The 14,048-nt window shown below is 37.1% G+C and overlaps 1 protein-coding gene across 1 annotated transcript in view; it reads left to right on the plus strand.

Moving 5' to 3' along the window:
• Positions 1-246: 246 nt before the first annotated feature.
• LOC106083963 (allatostatin-A) overlaps positions 247-14,048 on the plus strand; it is a 59,233-nt gene continuing 45,431 nt past the window's right edge. Inside the window, exon 1 of the mRNA XM_013247305.2 lies at positions 247-619. The gene's annotated coding sequence lies outside the window, so the exon portion shown is untranslated. The remainder of the gene's footprint in view (positions 620-14,048) is intronic.

Consider the following 14,048-nt stretch of genomic DNA (forward strand, 5'->3'; position numbering starts at 1 on the left):
AAATACTAATGCATGAAAAACCTAACCTCAAAAAAATCACTCTTTATATGGCATGTCTTCCGCCCATTAATGAGGCTTTTGAAAGGTAGCTTTCATTCCTGATGTTTCCCGTTGGGTACAAGCACACACATACACACACACACACACTTTCTGGTGTTTACACGCACAGTCTTTGGCACTAAACAAGGCAAGCGAAGCATTTCGATAGGATGGTGCTTAACGCCATCGTCCACATATAAGAGCCAAGGATGTCAGCGAATATTCTGCAAAAGTTAAACGACATTTGACCTGTGAACAACAGAAAGCCAAAAAAAGAATTGAAAATAAGAATCGCAATAGTAACACCAGCAACAGCATAAGCAACCATTCCGACAGCAACCACATTGGCTAGAAACGCTGTTCACAGCAAATCTACATCCTTGTGCTACCAAAAAACTGTTACATTTTCGGTTGGTTCAAATTGAAAGATAAGTGCTTGTTAAAATCAAATTGTTCGATTTGAAGTTTGATAGTTTGTGACAAAAGGAAACTTCTCAAAGATTATTCTTTTTGTGTGTGTGCGTGTGGTAAAAGCAGCAGCTAGTTTTTTTGCAATTCGCAATTTTCAATTGCAACAAATGTAAGTGGAATTTTATTAGTTAAGTTGAGTTGAGAAATTTAGTTACGCCGACGGTCACTTGGATGTTTTTTGAAAAAGTCCTCGCAGCATCAAAATTGAAAAGTGAAAAAGAATAATGGGAGACTATCAATGTAACTTTTAACTCTGGAAATTAAGATCAAAATTTTTAATAATTTTAGTTTGAGAAGTAATCAGAGTTGATTTAGATTTAGAGCGTATAGGCGCTAAGTGGAATGTTCCTTAGTGGAATGTTCATGGGCAAAATTTCTAATTTGCAATAGGCGCAGTTAAGAACATGCATAGATTTTTTGATGTTTTTTGTTTTTGGTCTTTTTTATATAAGCATATATATACATAGGATTTTGTTTAAATTTTATAGGAAACATTTAAGTTTAAATTAATTCTGATATTATTTTTTAAGAAATTTAAAAGAGTCACTTCAACTAACCTAGAGAAATTTGCCAAGTAGAAACAGCAAAAAAGTTTGCTGGTTCAATAGAAAATCTGCTGAAAATGGGACAGCAGTAATATATGCTATATAATATACAGCCAAAATTTTTTCTGTTTTCAGATGGTCATAAGTTGAAAGTGGGCAAAAGCTTTCACAAATGCACCACAAATTTATATATTTCATTTTATTTTCTAATTTTTAAGGCTTATAGCATAACAGTTTTCGTTTTTTGTTTTTTTATAGTTGTTTTTTTATACCTACCACCAAAAGTTGGAGGAATATTTATTTTGTCAATCCGTTTGCAACACATCGAAATACCCATTTCCGAACCTATAAAGTATATATATTCTTGATCGGCGTAAAAATTTAAGACGATGTAGCCATGTCCGTCCGTCTGTCTGTTGAAATCATGCTATAGTCTTTACATGTAGAGATATTGAACTGAAACTATGCACAAATTCTTTTTTTTTGTCCGTAAGTAGGTTAAGTTCGAAGATGGGCTATATCAGACTATATCTTGACCATATTTAGGGTCTTAGGCTTATAAAAGCCACATTTATTATCTGATTTTGCTGAAATTTGGGACAGTGAGTTGTGTAAGTCCCTCGACATCCTTCTTCAATTTGGCCTAGAACTGTTCCGATTTGGATATAGCTGCCATATAGACCGTTCTGGGCCCATAAAAGGCGCACTTATTATCCGATTTCAAAATTTGGGACGGTGTGTTAAAATAAGCCCTTCGACATATTTCTGCATCGGTCCACATTTTGATGTAGCTGCCATATAGACCGATTTCTCTATATAATCTTTTGGGCCCATTAAAGGCGCATATATTGTCCGATTTAACCGAAATTTGGGACCATGAGTTGTGTTCAGCTCTTCGACATTTTTCTGCAACATGACCCATATCGGTCCAGAGTTGGATATAGCTGCCATAAAGACCGATATCTCGATTTAAGGTCTTGCGGCCATAAAAGGCGCACTTATTGTCCGATGCCGCCGAAATTTGGGACAATGAGTTGTGTTAAGCTCTTCTACATATTTCTGCAATTTGGCCTAGATTGAACAAGATTTGCATATAGCTGCCATATAGACCGATCTCTTCATTTAAGGTTTTGGGCCTATAAAAGGTGCTTTTATTGTCCGATTTAACCGAAATTTGGGATAATGAGTTGTGTTAAGCTCTTCGATATTTTTCTGCAACATAACCCATATCGGTTCAGATTTGGATATAGATCTCGATTTAAAGTCTTGGCCCCATAAAATTCCCATTTATAATCCGATTTCACTGAAATTTAACATGGTGTCTTATGTTAGGCTTTTCGACATCCGTGTTGTATATGGTTCAGATCGGTTTATTTTTATATATTGCTACTAAAAATACCAATATTTTGTTATCCACAATTGAACAATGACTTGTACTTATTAGTATTTGATCTAAATCGGAACATATTTCCATATAGCTGCTATGGTGCATAAGGTATGCATTTTTTATCGGATTTTGACGAAAGGTGGTTTAGATATATACCCGAGGTAGGGGGTATCCAAAGTTCAGTCCGGCCGAACTTGACGCCTTTTTACATGTTTTTGCCAAGTCTGGTATATCCATGCCATTGTTCTTATATGATAGAGCCTTACAGCTGATTACAGGGACAGATGTCAAAAGAGGCCAGTTAAATACGTCCTCATTTGTATTTTCTCTGCTGCTCTGCTGCGCGCATAATTCTTCCTAAAGTTTTTAAAATTTTCTTTCCCTAAAGCTTTGCTTCTTCTGAATTGTACACCGAACATTCGTTGGATTCATTAAAAATTTCATACTGTTCGTTAATATGGGCGTAACGATGACACAAGATCATGTTGTGCCTTACGGGCCACTTGGCTTGTTGAAACATGTGAGAAGTTATGAAATATCTGATTCGGGTTATTTGTATCATTTTTCGTAACGTCCCGAAATATTCTTGATTATCCAAATATTCTAAGTCAAGCTAGCCATGGGACTCGGTCAGTGGAAATCGAATATCAAAATGCTCAAATCAGTTCATCGGTCTAAATGGAGATAAGACACAATGGATGGTTTAAACTCCCAGTCAGTCAGCAACTATATCTACCTCGGCACCGCCGTAACCGAAACGAATGACACCAGTTTTGAGATTAAGCGAAGAATAATACTGGCAAACAGATGCTAATTTGGACTAAGTAAGCAGTTTAGAAACAAGGCCACCTCTCGGCAGACGAAGATTACACTATACAAGACACTGATACTACCCGTGCTGTTATATGGTTCTGAAGCATGGGTACTTGTGATAGCAGATGAGGCAGTGCTTGAAGTATTTGAGAGGAAGATTCTTCGTAAAATATATATGGACCAGTTTGCGTTCACGGAGGATATAGGCGACATATGAACCACGAGCTGCATGAGCGGTATGACGACGAAAATACAACGGCTGCGTTGGCTGGGTCTTGTTGTCAGAATGGATGAAGAAGCTCCAGCAAAGAAGTCTTTTAAAGGCAAACACGGTGGTACACGCAAACCGGGAAGACCAAAAGCCCGATGAAAAGATCAAGTTGTGAGAGACACCTCGAAACTTGGTTTTGCGCTCATTCGGGGATTTTAGAATGAGCGCAGAAGATCGGGGCACTTGGAACGCTATTCTGCGTTCGGCTAGTGGAACAAATATTCTGTCATAGCCAATTAAAGTAAAGTAAGTAAGTAATCAGTTCATACTTGGGATTTGAAATATGTTTATGCCCCACAACACACACACATACTCATAGTCTCGCCAGATATGTCTCATTATATATATACATATATATATAACCCTCAAATAAACCAAATATGCGGTTTGTTTTCTCAATGCTTTAAAAGCTAAAATCATATTGTGATCTGATGATAAAATCATAATACGATAACCAATTTTTCATATTCTTCAGTCTTAAGATGCATATGCTATCAGCCATTCAAAGAGTTAATAAACACATATCTTATCTTTAGTTTGAAATCACCTTTATTGGGAACATGTCTTACCATGAGTGTTATGGCATAGGAAATCTCAAATCTAATCTTAAGAGTAGTTTATTCCAAATTTCCTCTTAAAACACAAATAACAAGTAAAAAGGCGTTAAGTTCAGCCGGGCCGAACTTTGGATACCCACCACCTCGGGTTTATATGTGAACCACCTTTCATCAAAATTCGGTGAAAATTTCATACCTTATACTCATATACCTCATACGGATCTGAACTATATACGACACGATGTCGAAAAGCCGAACATAAGTCAAATTTCAGTGAAATCGGATTATAAATGCGCCTTTTATGGGGCCAAGACTTTAAATCGAGATATCGGTGTACATGGCAGCCATATCCAAATCTGAACCGATTTGGGCCAAGTTGCATAAACATGTCGAAAAGCCTAACACAAGGCACTGTCCAAAATTTCGGCGTAATCGGACAATAAATGCCTCTTTTATGGGCCCTAAACTAAACCTCTTTTATGGGCCCTAAACCTATGGCAGCTATATGCAAATCTGGACTGATCTGGGCAAAAATTTAAGAGGGACGTCGAATAGCCTAACCAAGCTCACTGTGTCAAATTTCAGCGACATCGGACAATAAATGTGTGTTTTATGGCCCCTAAACCTAAAACCTTAATATCGGTCTATATGGCAGCTATATCCAAATCAGGACCGATCTGTGCGATATTGCAGAAGTATGTCAAGGGGTTTAACTTAACTCACTGTTCCAAATTTCGGCGACATCGGACAATAAATGAGCATTTTATGGGCCCAAAAGCATAAATCAAGAAATCGGTATATATGGCAGCTATATCTAAATCTGAACCGATCTGGACCAAATTAAAAAAATATTTCAAAGGGCCTAACACAACTCTCTGTCCCAAATTTCAGCAAAATCGGATAATGAATGTGGCTTTTATGGGCCTTACACCATAAATCGGAGGATCGATCTATATGGCAGCTATATCCAAATCTGGACCGATCTGAGCCAAATTAACGAAGGATGTCGATGGGCCTTACACAATTCACTGTCCCGAATTTCATCAAAATCGGATAGTAAATGTGGTTTTTGTGGGCCTAACACCCTTAACCGGAGGATCGGTCTATATGGCAGCTATATCCAAATCTGAACCGATCTGGGCCAATTTAACGAAGGAAGTCGAGGGGCCTAAGACAACTCACTGTCCCAAATTTTAGCAAAATCGGATAATAAATGTGGCTTTTATGGGCCTTAGACCCTAAATCGGAGGATCGGTCTATATGGCAGCTATATCCAAATCTGAACCGATCTGAGCCAAATTGACGAAGGATGTCGAAGGGCCTAACACAACTCTCTGCCCCAAATTTCAACAAAATCGGATAATAAATATGGCTTTTATGGGCCTAAGACCCTAAATCGGGGGATCGGTCTATATGGGCGCTATATCAAGATATAGTCCGATATAGCCCATCTTTGAACTTAACCTGCTTATGGACAAAAAAAGAATCTGTGCAAAATTTCAGTTCAATATCTCTATTTTTAAAGACTGTAGCGTGATTTCAACAGACAGACGGACAGACGGACGGACATGTCTAGATCGTCTTAGATTTTTACGCTGATCAAGAATATATATACTTTATAGGTTCGGAAATGGATATTTCGATGTGTTGCAAACGGAATGACAAAATGAATATAGCCCCATCCTTCGGTGGTGGGTATAAAAATAGACTGTGGTGCGTTTCGATTCAAAGAAGTTCGAGTGTTCTGAGCATATTTTGCCACGATGCACAGTGGAATAGAATCGAAAAAACTATTAAATTAATCCGATTGAAGCCTATAATAGGCACAATATTAGTCCCATTTTTACAAAATATAGCACGAATAACTTTTTTTTTGATGTTCCGATATGTTAACAAAGGTTTATCAAAATTGATGTTGATTTACAAATAACATATTAGTATGCTTGTGGAAAAAATTTTTATTTTTGATACACAGCCCCGCAAAAAAAGTCTAAAAGTCGAGCAAATTGTTTGCGAATATATAAAACGTGCCGAAAGATGAAATTACCTTTTAATGCGCGTATTCCTTAATCGTTTTTATACCCTCCACCATAGGATGAGGGTATACTAATTTTGTCATTCTGTTTGTAACACATCGCAATATGCATCTGAGAACGCATAAAGTATATATTGTATTGTATATTCTTGATCGTCATATCATATTAAGTCGATCTAGCCATGTCCGTCCGTCTGTCCGTCCCTCCGTCCGACTGCCTGTCGAAAGCACACTAACTTTCGAAGGAGTAAAGCTATCCGCTTGAAATTTTGCAAAAATACTCCTCATTAGTGTAGGTCGGTTGGGATTGTAAATGGGCCAAATCGGTTCATAACCTGGTATAGCTGCCATATAAACCGATCTTGGATCTTGACTTCTTAAGTCGGTGGAAGGTGCAATTCTCATCCGATTTGGCTGCAATTTCGCACGAGATGTTTTGTTATGATATCCAACAACTGTGCCAAGTATGGTTCAAATCGGTTTATAACCTGATATAGCTGTCATATAAGCCGATCTTGGGTCTTGATTCCTTGAGGCTCTAGAGGACGCAATTCTCGTCACAAATTTAATACAACGGCGCCTCCAATGGCCTTCAACATACGTGTGCAATATGGTCAGAATCGATCTATAGCTTGATATAGCTCCCATATAAACCGATCTCCCGATTTTGCGTCTTGAGCCCCGAATCGGACTATAACTTGATATAGCTGCTCCTCCGTCCTTATCCGTCCTCGACAGATGCGACCATGGTGGAGAGTATATAAGACTCGGCCCGGCCGAACAAAGAACAAAGCTGAATTTATTTCGTTTTTTTTTATCAACCAACACGCAGGGGTTATGCCCAGTGAATGCAGTGCATTGCGTTGCCGAATGGAAATTAGGAATTGAAGGGAGGAAAAAGGATGTAGTGTTTATTGACATTTGTCTTAAATCTCTGGATGCCATAGTGGATGGGAAAAACATTAGCTGCAAGTCGATTCCACATACGAATGATTCGGGCGATATAAGAATTCTCTTTATAATGCATTGTCCGGCCCGCTGGCCAAACTGGTGTGAGTTCCTGGAATGTCTATAATTTCTAACAAACACCCTTATATCAGAAACAAGTAAAAGCGTGCTAAGTTCGGCCGGGCCGAATCTTATATACCCTCCACCATGGATCGCATTTGTCGAGTTCTTTTCCCGGCATATCTTCTTAGGCAAAAAAGATATAAGAGAAGATTTGCTCTGCTATTAGAGCGATATTAAGATATGGTCCGGTTTGGACCACAATTAAATTATATGTTGGAGACCTGTGTAAAATGTCAGCCAATTCGAATAAGAATTGCGCCGTTTGGGGGCTCAAGAAGTAAAATAGAGAAATGGATTTATATGGGTGATGTATCGGGCTATAGACCGATTCAGACCATAATAAACACGTATGTTGATGGTCATGGGAGAATCCGTCGTACAAAATTTCAGGCAAATCGGATAAGAATTGCGCACTCTAGAGGCTCAAGAAGTTCGGTTTATATGGCAGCTATATCAGGTTATGGACCGATTTGAACCATACTTGGTACAGTTGTTGGATATCATAACGAAATACTTCGTGCAAAAATTCATTCAAATCGGATAAGAATTGTTCCCTCTAGAGGCTCAAGAAGTCAAGTCCCAAGATCGGTTTATATGGCAGCTATATCAGGTTATGAACCGATTTGAGCCATACTTGGCGCAAGTGTTGGATATCATAACAAAACACGTCGTGCAAAATTTCATTCTGATCGGATAAGATGTGCGCGCTCTAGAGGCTCAAGAAGTCAAGACCCTAGATCGGTTTATATGGCAGCTATATCAAAACATGGACCGATATGGCCCATTTACAATACCAACCGACCTACACTAATAAGAAGTATTTGTGCAAAATTTCAAGCGGCTAGCTTTACTCCTTCGGAAGTTAGCGTGCTTTCGACAGACAGACGGACGGACGGACGGACGGACGGACAGACGGACGGACATGGCTAGATCGACATAAAATGTCGCGACGATCAAGAATATATATACTTTATGGGGTCTCAGACGAATATTTCGAGTAGTTACAAACAGAATAACGAAATTAGTATACCCCCCATCTTATGGTGGAGGGTATAAAAAGAAGACGAATATCAGATGAGCATACACCATGGAACTGCCGATAGAGCAGCGCCAAACAATCCACATTACGACGATGTGTAAGGGAGGCAATAGAGTTGGATACCCTACTGTCCCCAATCAACGCCATCGCTCTCCACTGTACACGGTCCAATAGCTACAGGGATGATTTTTTACTCCATTTTCGACCTTATCAAAGTGGTATAGATGTTAAGAAGATCAGAAGGAGTGAAGTAATTCTTACACCGTTTAAGGAAGCCTAAGCACTTGAATTCCTCTTTCGACACTTCGCTCAATATTTATGCCGTTGATGGCAAAATCCGCATAGTTTGGGTGCCGGGCCATAACTGAGTAAGGGGAAATGAAAAGGCAGCCGATTTTGCGGTGAAGCCCAGAGGACTGCCGTCAATAAACTTGGTTAACCCGGAGCTTTTCGGGCCGACGCAGTCCGAGTTAAGGAAGTGGGCGAGCTATTGGTATCATAACTGGACACATAGGACTACGAGCTTACTTATGTAAAATCGGTGCGGCAAGTGATAGCTTGTGCAGGGCATGCGGGAAAGATGATGGAAAGACGTTGGAGCATTTCTTTTGTCGTTGCCCGGCTTTCGCGTCCAACAGATACCGGTACTTAAGTGGAGACACAATACCAGACATGAACCAATTTAGGGGAGTGGTATTGAAAACAATTAAGGATTTTGTAAGTAGCGAGGAATTCCTAACTTAAAATTTTCTTTTTTAGAGGTTACTTTATAGTTTTCAGAGCGCACAACAAGCCGATTACTGGCTTAGGTGTATGCCCATAGTGGCATGGGGCGGATTAATATCTGCACCCTCTTTTCCACCTAATCTATCCTAACCTACCGTTGATAGACAGAGATGATCGTAATGGGTCTGCGAATAGTTTGTGGGACAACAAACAGCATTAAGATTCATCGACCTCACTAAAAAATGGCCAGCAATTCCCGGCAATGAGTTTCGTCCATAATCTGCCCCTTGTCTTCAGTCACTCGAAGACTCAGCATATCTATATATTCACAGAAAAATATATAGATATATAAAATTGAATTTGTGTTTGTTTGTGGGTTTGTTACTCAGAACAGTCGAATTTCTTTGAATCGAAACTCACCGCAATCTATTTTTATTTGCGTTTTTAAAAGGAAATTGGAATAAATTACTTATTGATTTCAAACAAAAGATAATATATGTTTTTATTTTTTTTTGCAGATATAAGCTTGCCGAAACTTTTGTAATGGCTGATAAATGAGTTATCGCAAAAATTAAATGAAAAATGAGTTATCGCATTATGATTTCATTATCAAATCGAAATACGATTTTAGTTTTTAAAGCATTGATAAATCAAAACGCAAGTTCTTTAAATATTAACCCTGCAAACATTTTCTATCGTACGAGTCAGTAAATCTGCACACAAGGAACTATCCCGGGCGATATCATTTTTTACTCTAATTAGTGTCTCGGTACGAGAGAAATCGTGCCACTTGGCGATATATACCAATGAGTGACTAAATCGTATATATATTGGGTGCGATTTTATAGCCTCATCATTGCCGAAAGTTTTGGTATTTAAGGAGTTCTGCAAAGATCGAAATAAATGGTAGTCTGATGGTGCAAGGTCAGGGCTATATGGTGGATTCATCAAAAGTTCCCAGCCAAGCTCACTCAGTTTTTGGCGAGTGACCAAAGATGTGTGCGGTCTGGCGTTGTCCTGGTGGAATATGACATCTTTACGATTGACCAATTCTGGTCGCTTCTCCTTGATGGCTGTATTCAATTTGTCCAATTGTTGACAGTAAACATCCGAATAAATCGTTTGGTTCCTTGGAAGCAGCTCAAAATATACCACACCCTTCCAATACCATCAAACAGACAGCATAACCTTCTTTTGGTGGATATCAGCCTTTGAAGTGGTTTGAGCTGGTTCACCATGCTTGGACCATGATCGTTTTCGACTAACGTTGTTGTAAACAATCCACTTTCATCTCCAGTTATGATTCGTTTTAAAAACGGATCGAATTCATTGCGTTTAAGGTGCATATCACAAGCGTTGATTCGGTTTGTTAAATGAATTTCTTTCAATACATGTGGTACCCATATTAAATTTGACGCCAAACAAACAAATGTAAACAAAATTTCGCGCACTTTTTTTCGAAAGCAAGCTAAAAGTAACAGCTGATTACTGACAGAAGAAAGAATGCAATTACAGAGTCACAAGCCGTTGAAAAAATTTGTTAACGCCGACTATATTACTACTATATAACCGACAATTACTTTTTGGGCAATCCAATAACATATAAAAGCGAGCTAAGTTCGGCCGGGCCGAATCTTATATACCCTCCACCATAGATCGCATTTGTCGAGTTCTTTTACCGATATCTCTTTTTAGGAAAACAAAGGATAAAAGAAAAGAATTGATTTAATATTGGAGCTATATCAAGTTATGGTCCGATTGGAACAATAATTAAAGTGAATGTTGGAGACCATAGTAGAAGTCGTTGGGTAAAATTTCAGCTAATTAGAGTAAGATTTGCGCCCTATAGCGTCTCAAGAAGTAATATAGAGAGATCGGTTCATATGGAAGCTGTATTGGATAATAATTACGCCCCCTGGAGGCTCAAGAAGTCAATATTCCAGATCAGTTTAAATGGCAGCTATATCAAGTTATGGATCGATATAAACCATATTTAGCATAGTTATTAGAAGTCATAACAGAACACGTCATGCAAAATTTCAGCCAAATCGGATATGAATTGCGCCCTCTAGAGGTTCAAGAAATCAAGATTCGAGATCGATTTATATGGCAGCTATATCAGGTTATAGACCGATTTGAAACACACTCTGCACAATTGTTGAAAGTCATAACTTAACACCTCGTGCAAAATTTCAGCCAATTTGGATATGAATTGCGCCCTCTAGACGCTCAAGAAGTCAAGATCCCCGATTGGTTTATATGACGGCTATATCAGGTTATAGCTCGATTTCAACCATCCTCAGCACAGTTGTTGGAAGCCATAATAAAATACCTCGTGCAAAATTTCAGTCAAATCGGATAAGAATTACGCCCTCTAGTGGTTCAAGAAGTCAAGATCCAAGACCGGTTTGTATGGCAGCTGTATCAAAACATGGACCGATTCGGCCCATTTACAATCTCAACCGACCTATACTACTAAAAAGTATTTGTTCAAATTTCCAGCTAGCTTTACTCCTTCGGCTAGCTTTACTCCTTCGGCTAGCTTTACTCCTTCGAAAGTTTGTGTGCTTTCGACAGATAGACGGACGGACGGACATGGCTAGATCGACTTAAAATGTCATGACGATCAAGAATATATATAGTTTATGGGGTCTCAGACGAGTATTTCGAGGAGTCACAAACAGAATGACGAAATTAGTTTACCCCCATCCTATGGTGTAGGGTATAAAAACGACGAAATTTGTTAGAGACAAAATTTCAATAAAATTTTTCTAAAAACAGAATTTCAAAACAAATTTCAATAAAATATTTTCAAAAGACAAAATTTCAATGAAATTCTTTCAAGGCAAAATTGGTCCTCGAGTTTAAAGACAACATTTTAATCATCTTTTTAAAAAGAAAATTTAAATGGAGTTTTTTAAAGATACAATTTCAGGGAGTTTTTGTTAAAGACAAATTTTCAATAGAAGCAAAACTTCAATAAAATCTTTCTAAAGACAAAATCTTAATAAAGTTTCTCTAAAGAGAAAATTATAAATGAAGAAGAAAGATAAAATTTAGCACATCCCATTTCAAAATAATATTTTTAAGGGAAAATTTCATAAAATTTTTTTCTAAATGTCAATGAAATGTTTTCGATGACAATGACAAAAATTAAATGAAATTGCCTCAACTTTGCCTAGAATTGGGCCTTTCAAACTACAACATTTTAATATTTTTTTAAGGTTAAAAAACCAAAAACAAAATACATATCAAATTTTTCATAAGATAAAATTTTAATCAAATGTTTTCTCAATCAAAATTTCTGTAAAATTTCTTTTTTAAAAACTAAATTTTAAAAAATGCTTTTAAAAACTCCATTTCCATGAAGTTCATCTAATTTTTTCTTACAAAATTTTAATGAAATTCTTTCTGAAACAAAATTTTAATAAAAATTTTTCTAAAGACGAAATATTAATGAAATTTTCTTTAAAGACCACATTGCAAAATAATTTTATTTTATGAAAAAATTTATGAAATTGTTTACAAACTCAGAAAAAAGCAAGATAAAGTTAACATTTTTATAGAATTTTCTCAAAATGTGATTAAAAATGTATCGAAAGACTTACGGCTTAAGAATTAACGAATAATGGTCTTACGGTATTCGAATGATTTCTTGTTTGAAAATGCAGCCTCTAGTTATTCGATGAATCCAAAGGTTCAAAAAATCAAGCATTCTATTCAAGAGTAATAAAATTTACTTCTTAATTAAGCTACGGAAATTTGAAGCTGAGCTTTTGAAAGTCGTTCCTTTGCTGGGGAGATTCTTATACATACTAAATCGCGCAATCAAAGAGCTAACCCCTGTGATATTATCTTTGATATGATGCAAACATGTACTTCCTGCTGTTGCGCTGAATGACAAAGTCAATTGTCAAACCTAATCTCACAACCTTGATCACAAGTTAAGATTTAATAATAATATTAGGCTCATATCTGAATTCGATGTCTATGGAATAGGACCCAATGAAGGATAAACATCTATATTATTAAAAGATAAGATTTCAGTAGTGTTAATACTATGTATAGACTTTATTTGATTGAAGTTCCCAGGCAGTCTGAGCTTTGCATTCAATTCTGCCTGCTGTCTGAAATTAGCCAATCCTGGTGTATTAGTATTTACATAATCTCCATTACGATGTGTTCACCTACCATGAAGAGAGTAACTCAAGCTGTTTCCTTTGGGGATTTAGCCAAACGGAGGTGTTCTTTGTTATTTAATGGTCTTTGCCAAAAATAGCAGGACACAAATGGCATTCCAAAGCTTTTCGAGTGGGTGAAAATTCTATGTTGAATTCCTTGCATAGATTTATCTGTTACATCAGTAAATGCCCCAATACCAAATTTGGTTAGATGTGGGTGTGTGGGTATTTATTGTTCATATGTGTTGTTGCTTCCTCTCCGTTATCATGGTCATGATTGCTTAAGACCATCAGGTAATTGGTCCATTTAACTATTATCCATATGTTGTAGACCTTTTCGGAGAAAATTTTATGAGTGGTCTGTTATAGAATTTAATAAAAAAAAGTTGCCTGTGAAGTCTTTATAAATTAAATGAGCAGTGTTATGTTAAAGGGCAAATCTTGAGCAAAAAAATAAATAAGGCATATTAAATTGGAGCTTATAGAAGCGCAATGGGATTGTTGGATTGCAACAACAAAGAACAAATTGTAAAAAATTAGATTTAATTTTACACTTGTTAAGTGTTGCTCAAATGGTTACATTGAAGTAAAGGTCTTAGTATGTACTTGTTTGCTAAAATACAACGGCATTAGTATATAATATCAATCAATAACAATCAGGAAGTTGGGCATTACGGGAAAATTCGGAAGTTATGAGGTTTATCGTCCAAAATTTTATTTACAACTAGCTGGACCGGGTCAGCTCCGCTGCGCCTTCGTTAACTTTATATGGAACAAAATTTTCCTGGGAATATTTATTTTTGACAATTAAAAATCTTTTAGTGAAATGCCATGCTACGAAAATAGTGTATCGCTTGACAAACAGTTTGACAATATACATAAGTGTCTTTATCTGAATCCCATACAATCTCCA

This window comes from Stomoxys calcitrans, chromosome 2 (genome assembly GCF_963082655.1).
Source record: "Stomoxys calcitrans chromosome 2, idStoCalc2.1, whole genome shotgun sequence".
In the NCBI taxonomy this organism is placed as follows: Eukaryota; Metazoa; Arthropoda; class Insecta; order Diptera; family Muscidae; genus Stomoxys; species Stomoxys calcitrans.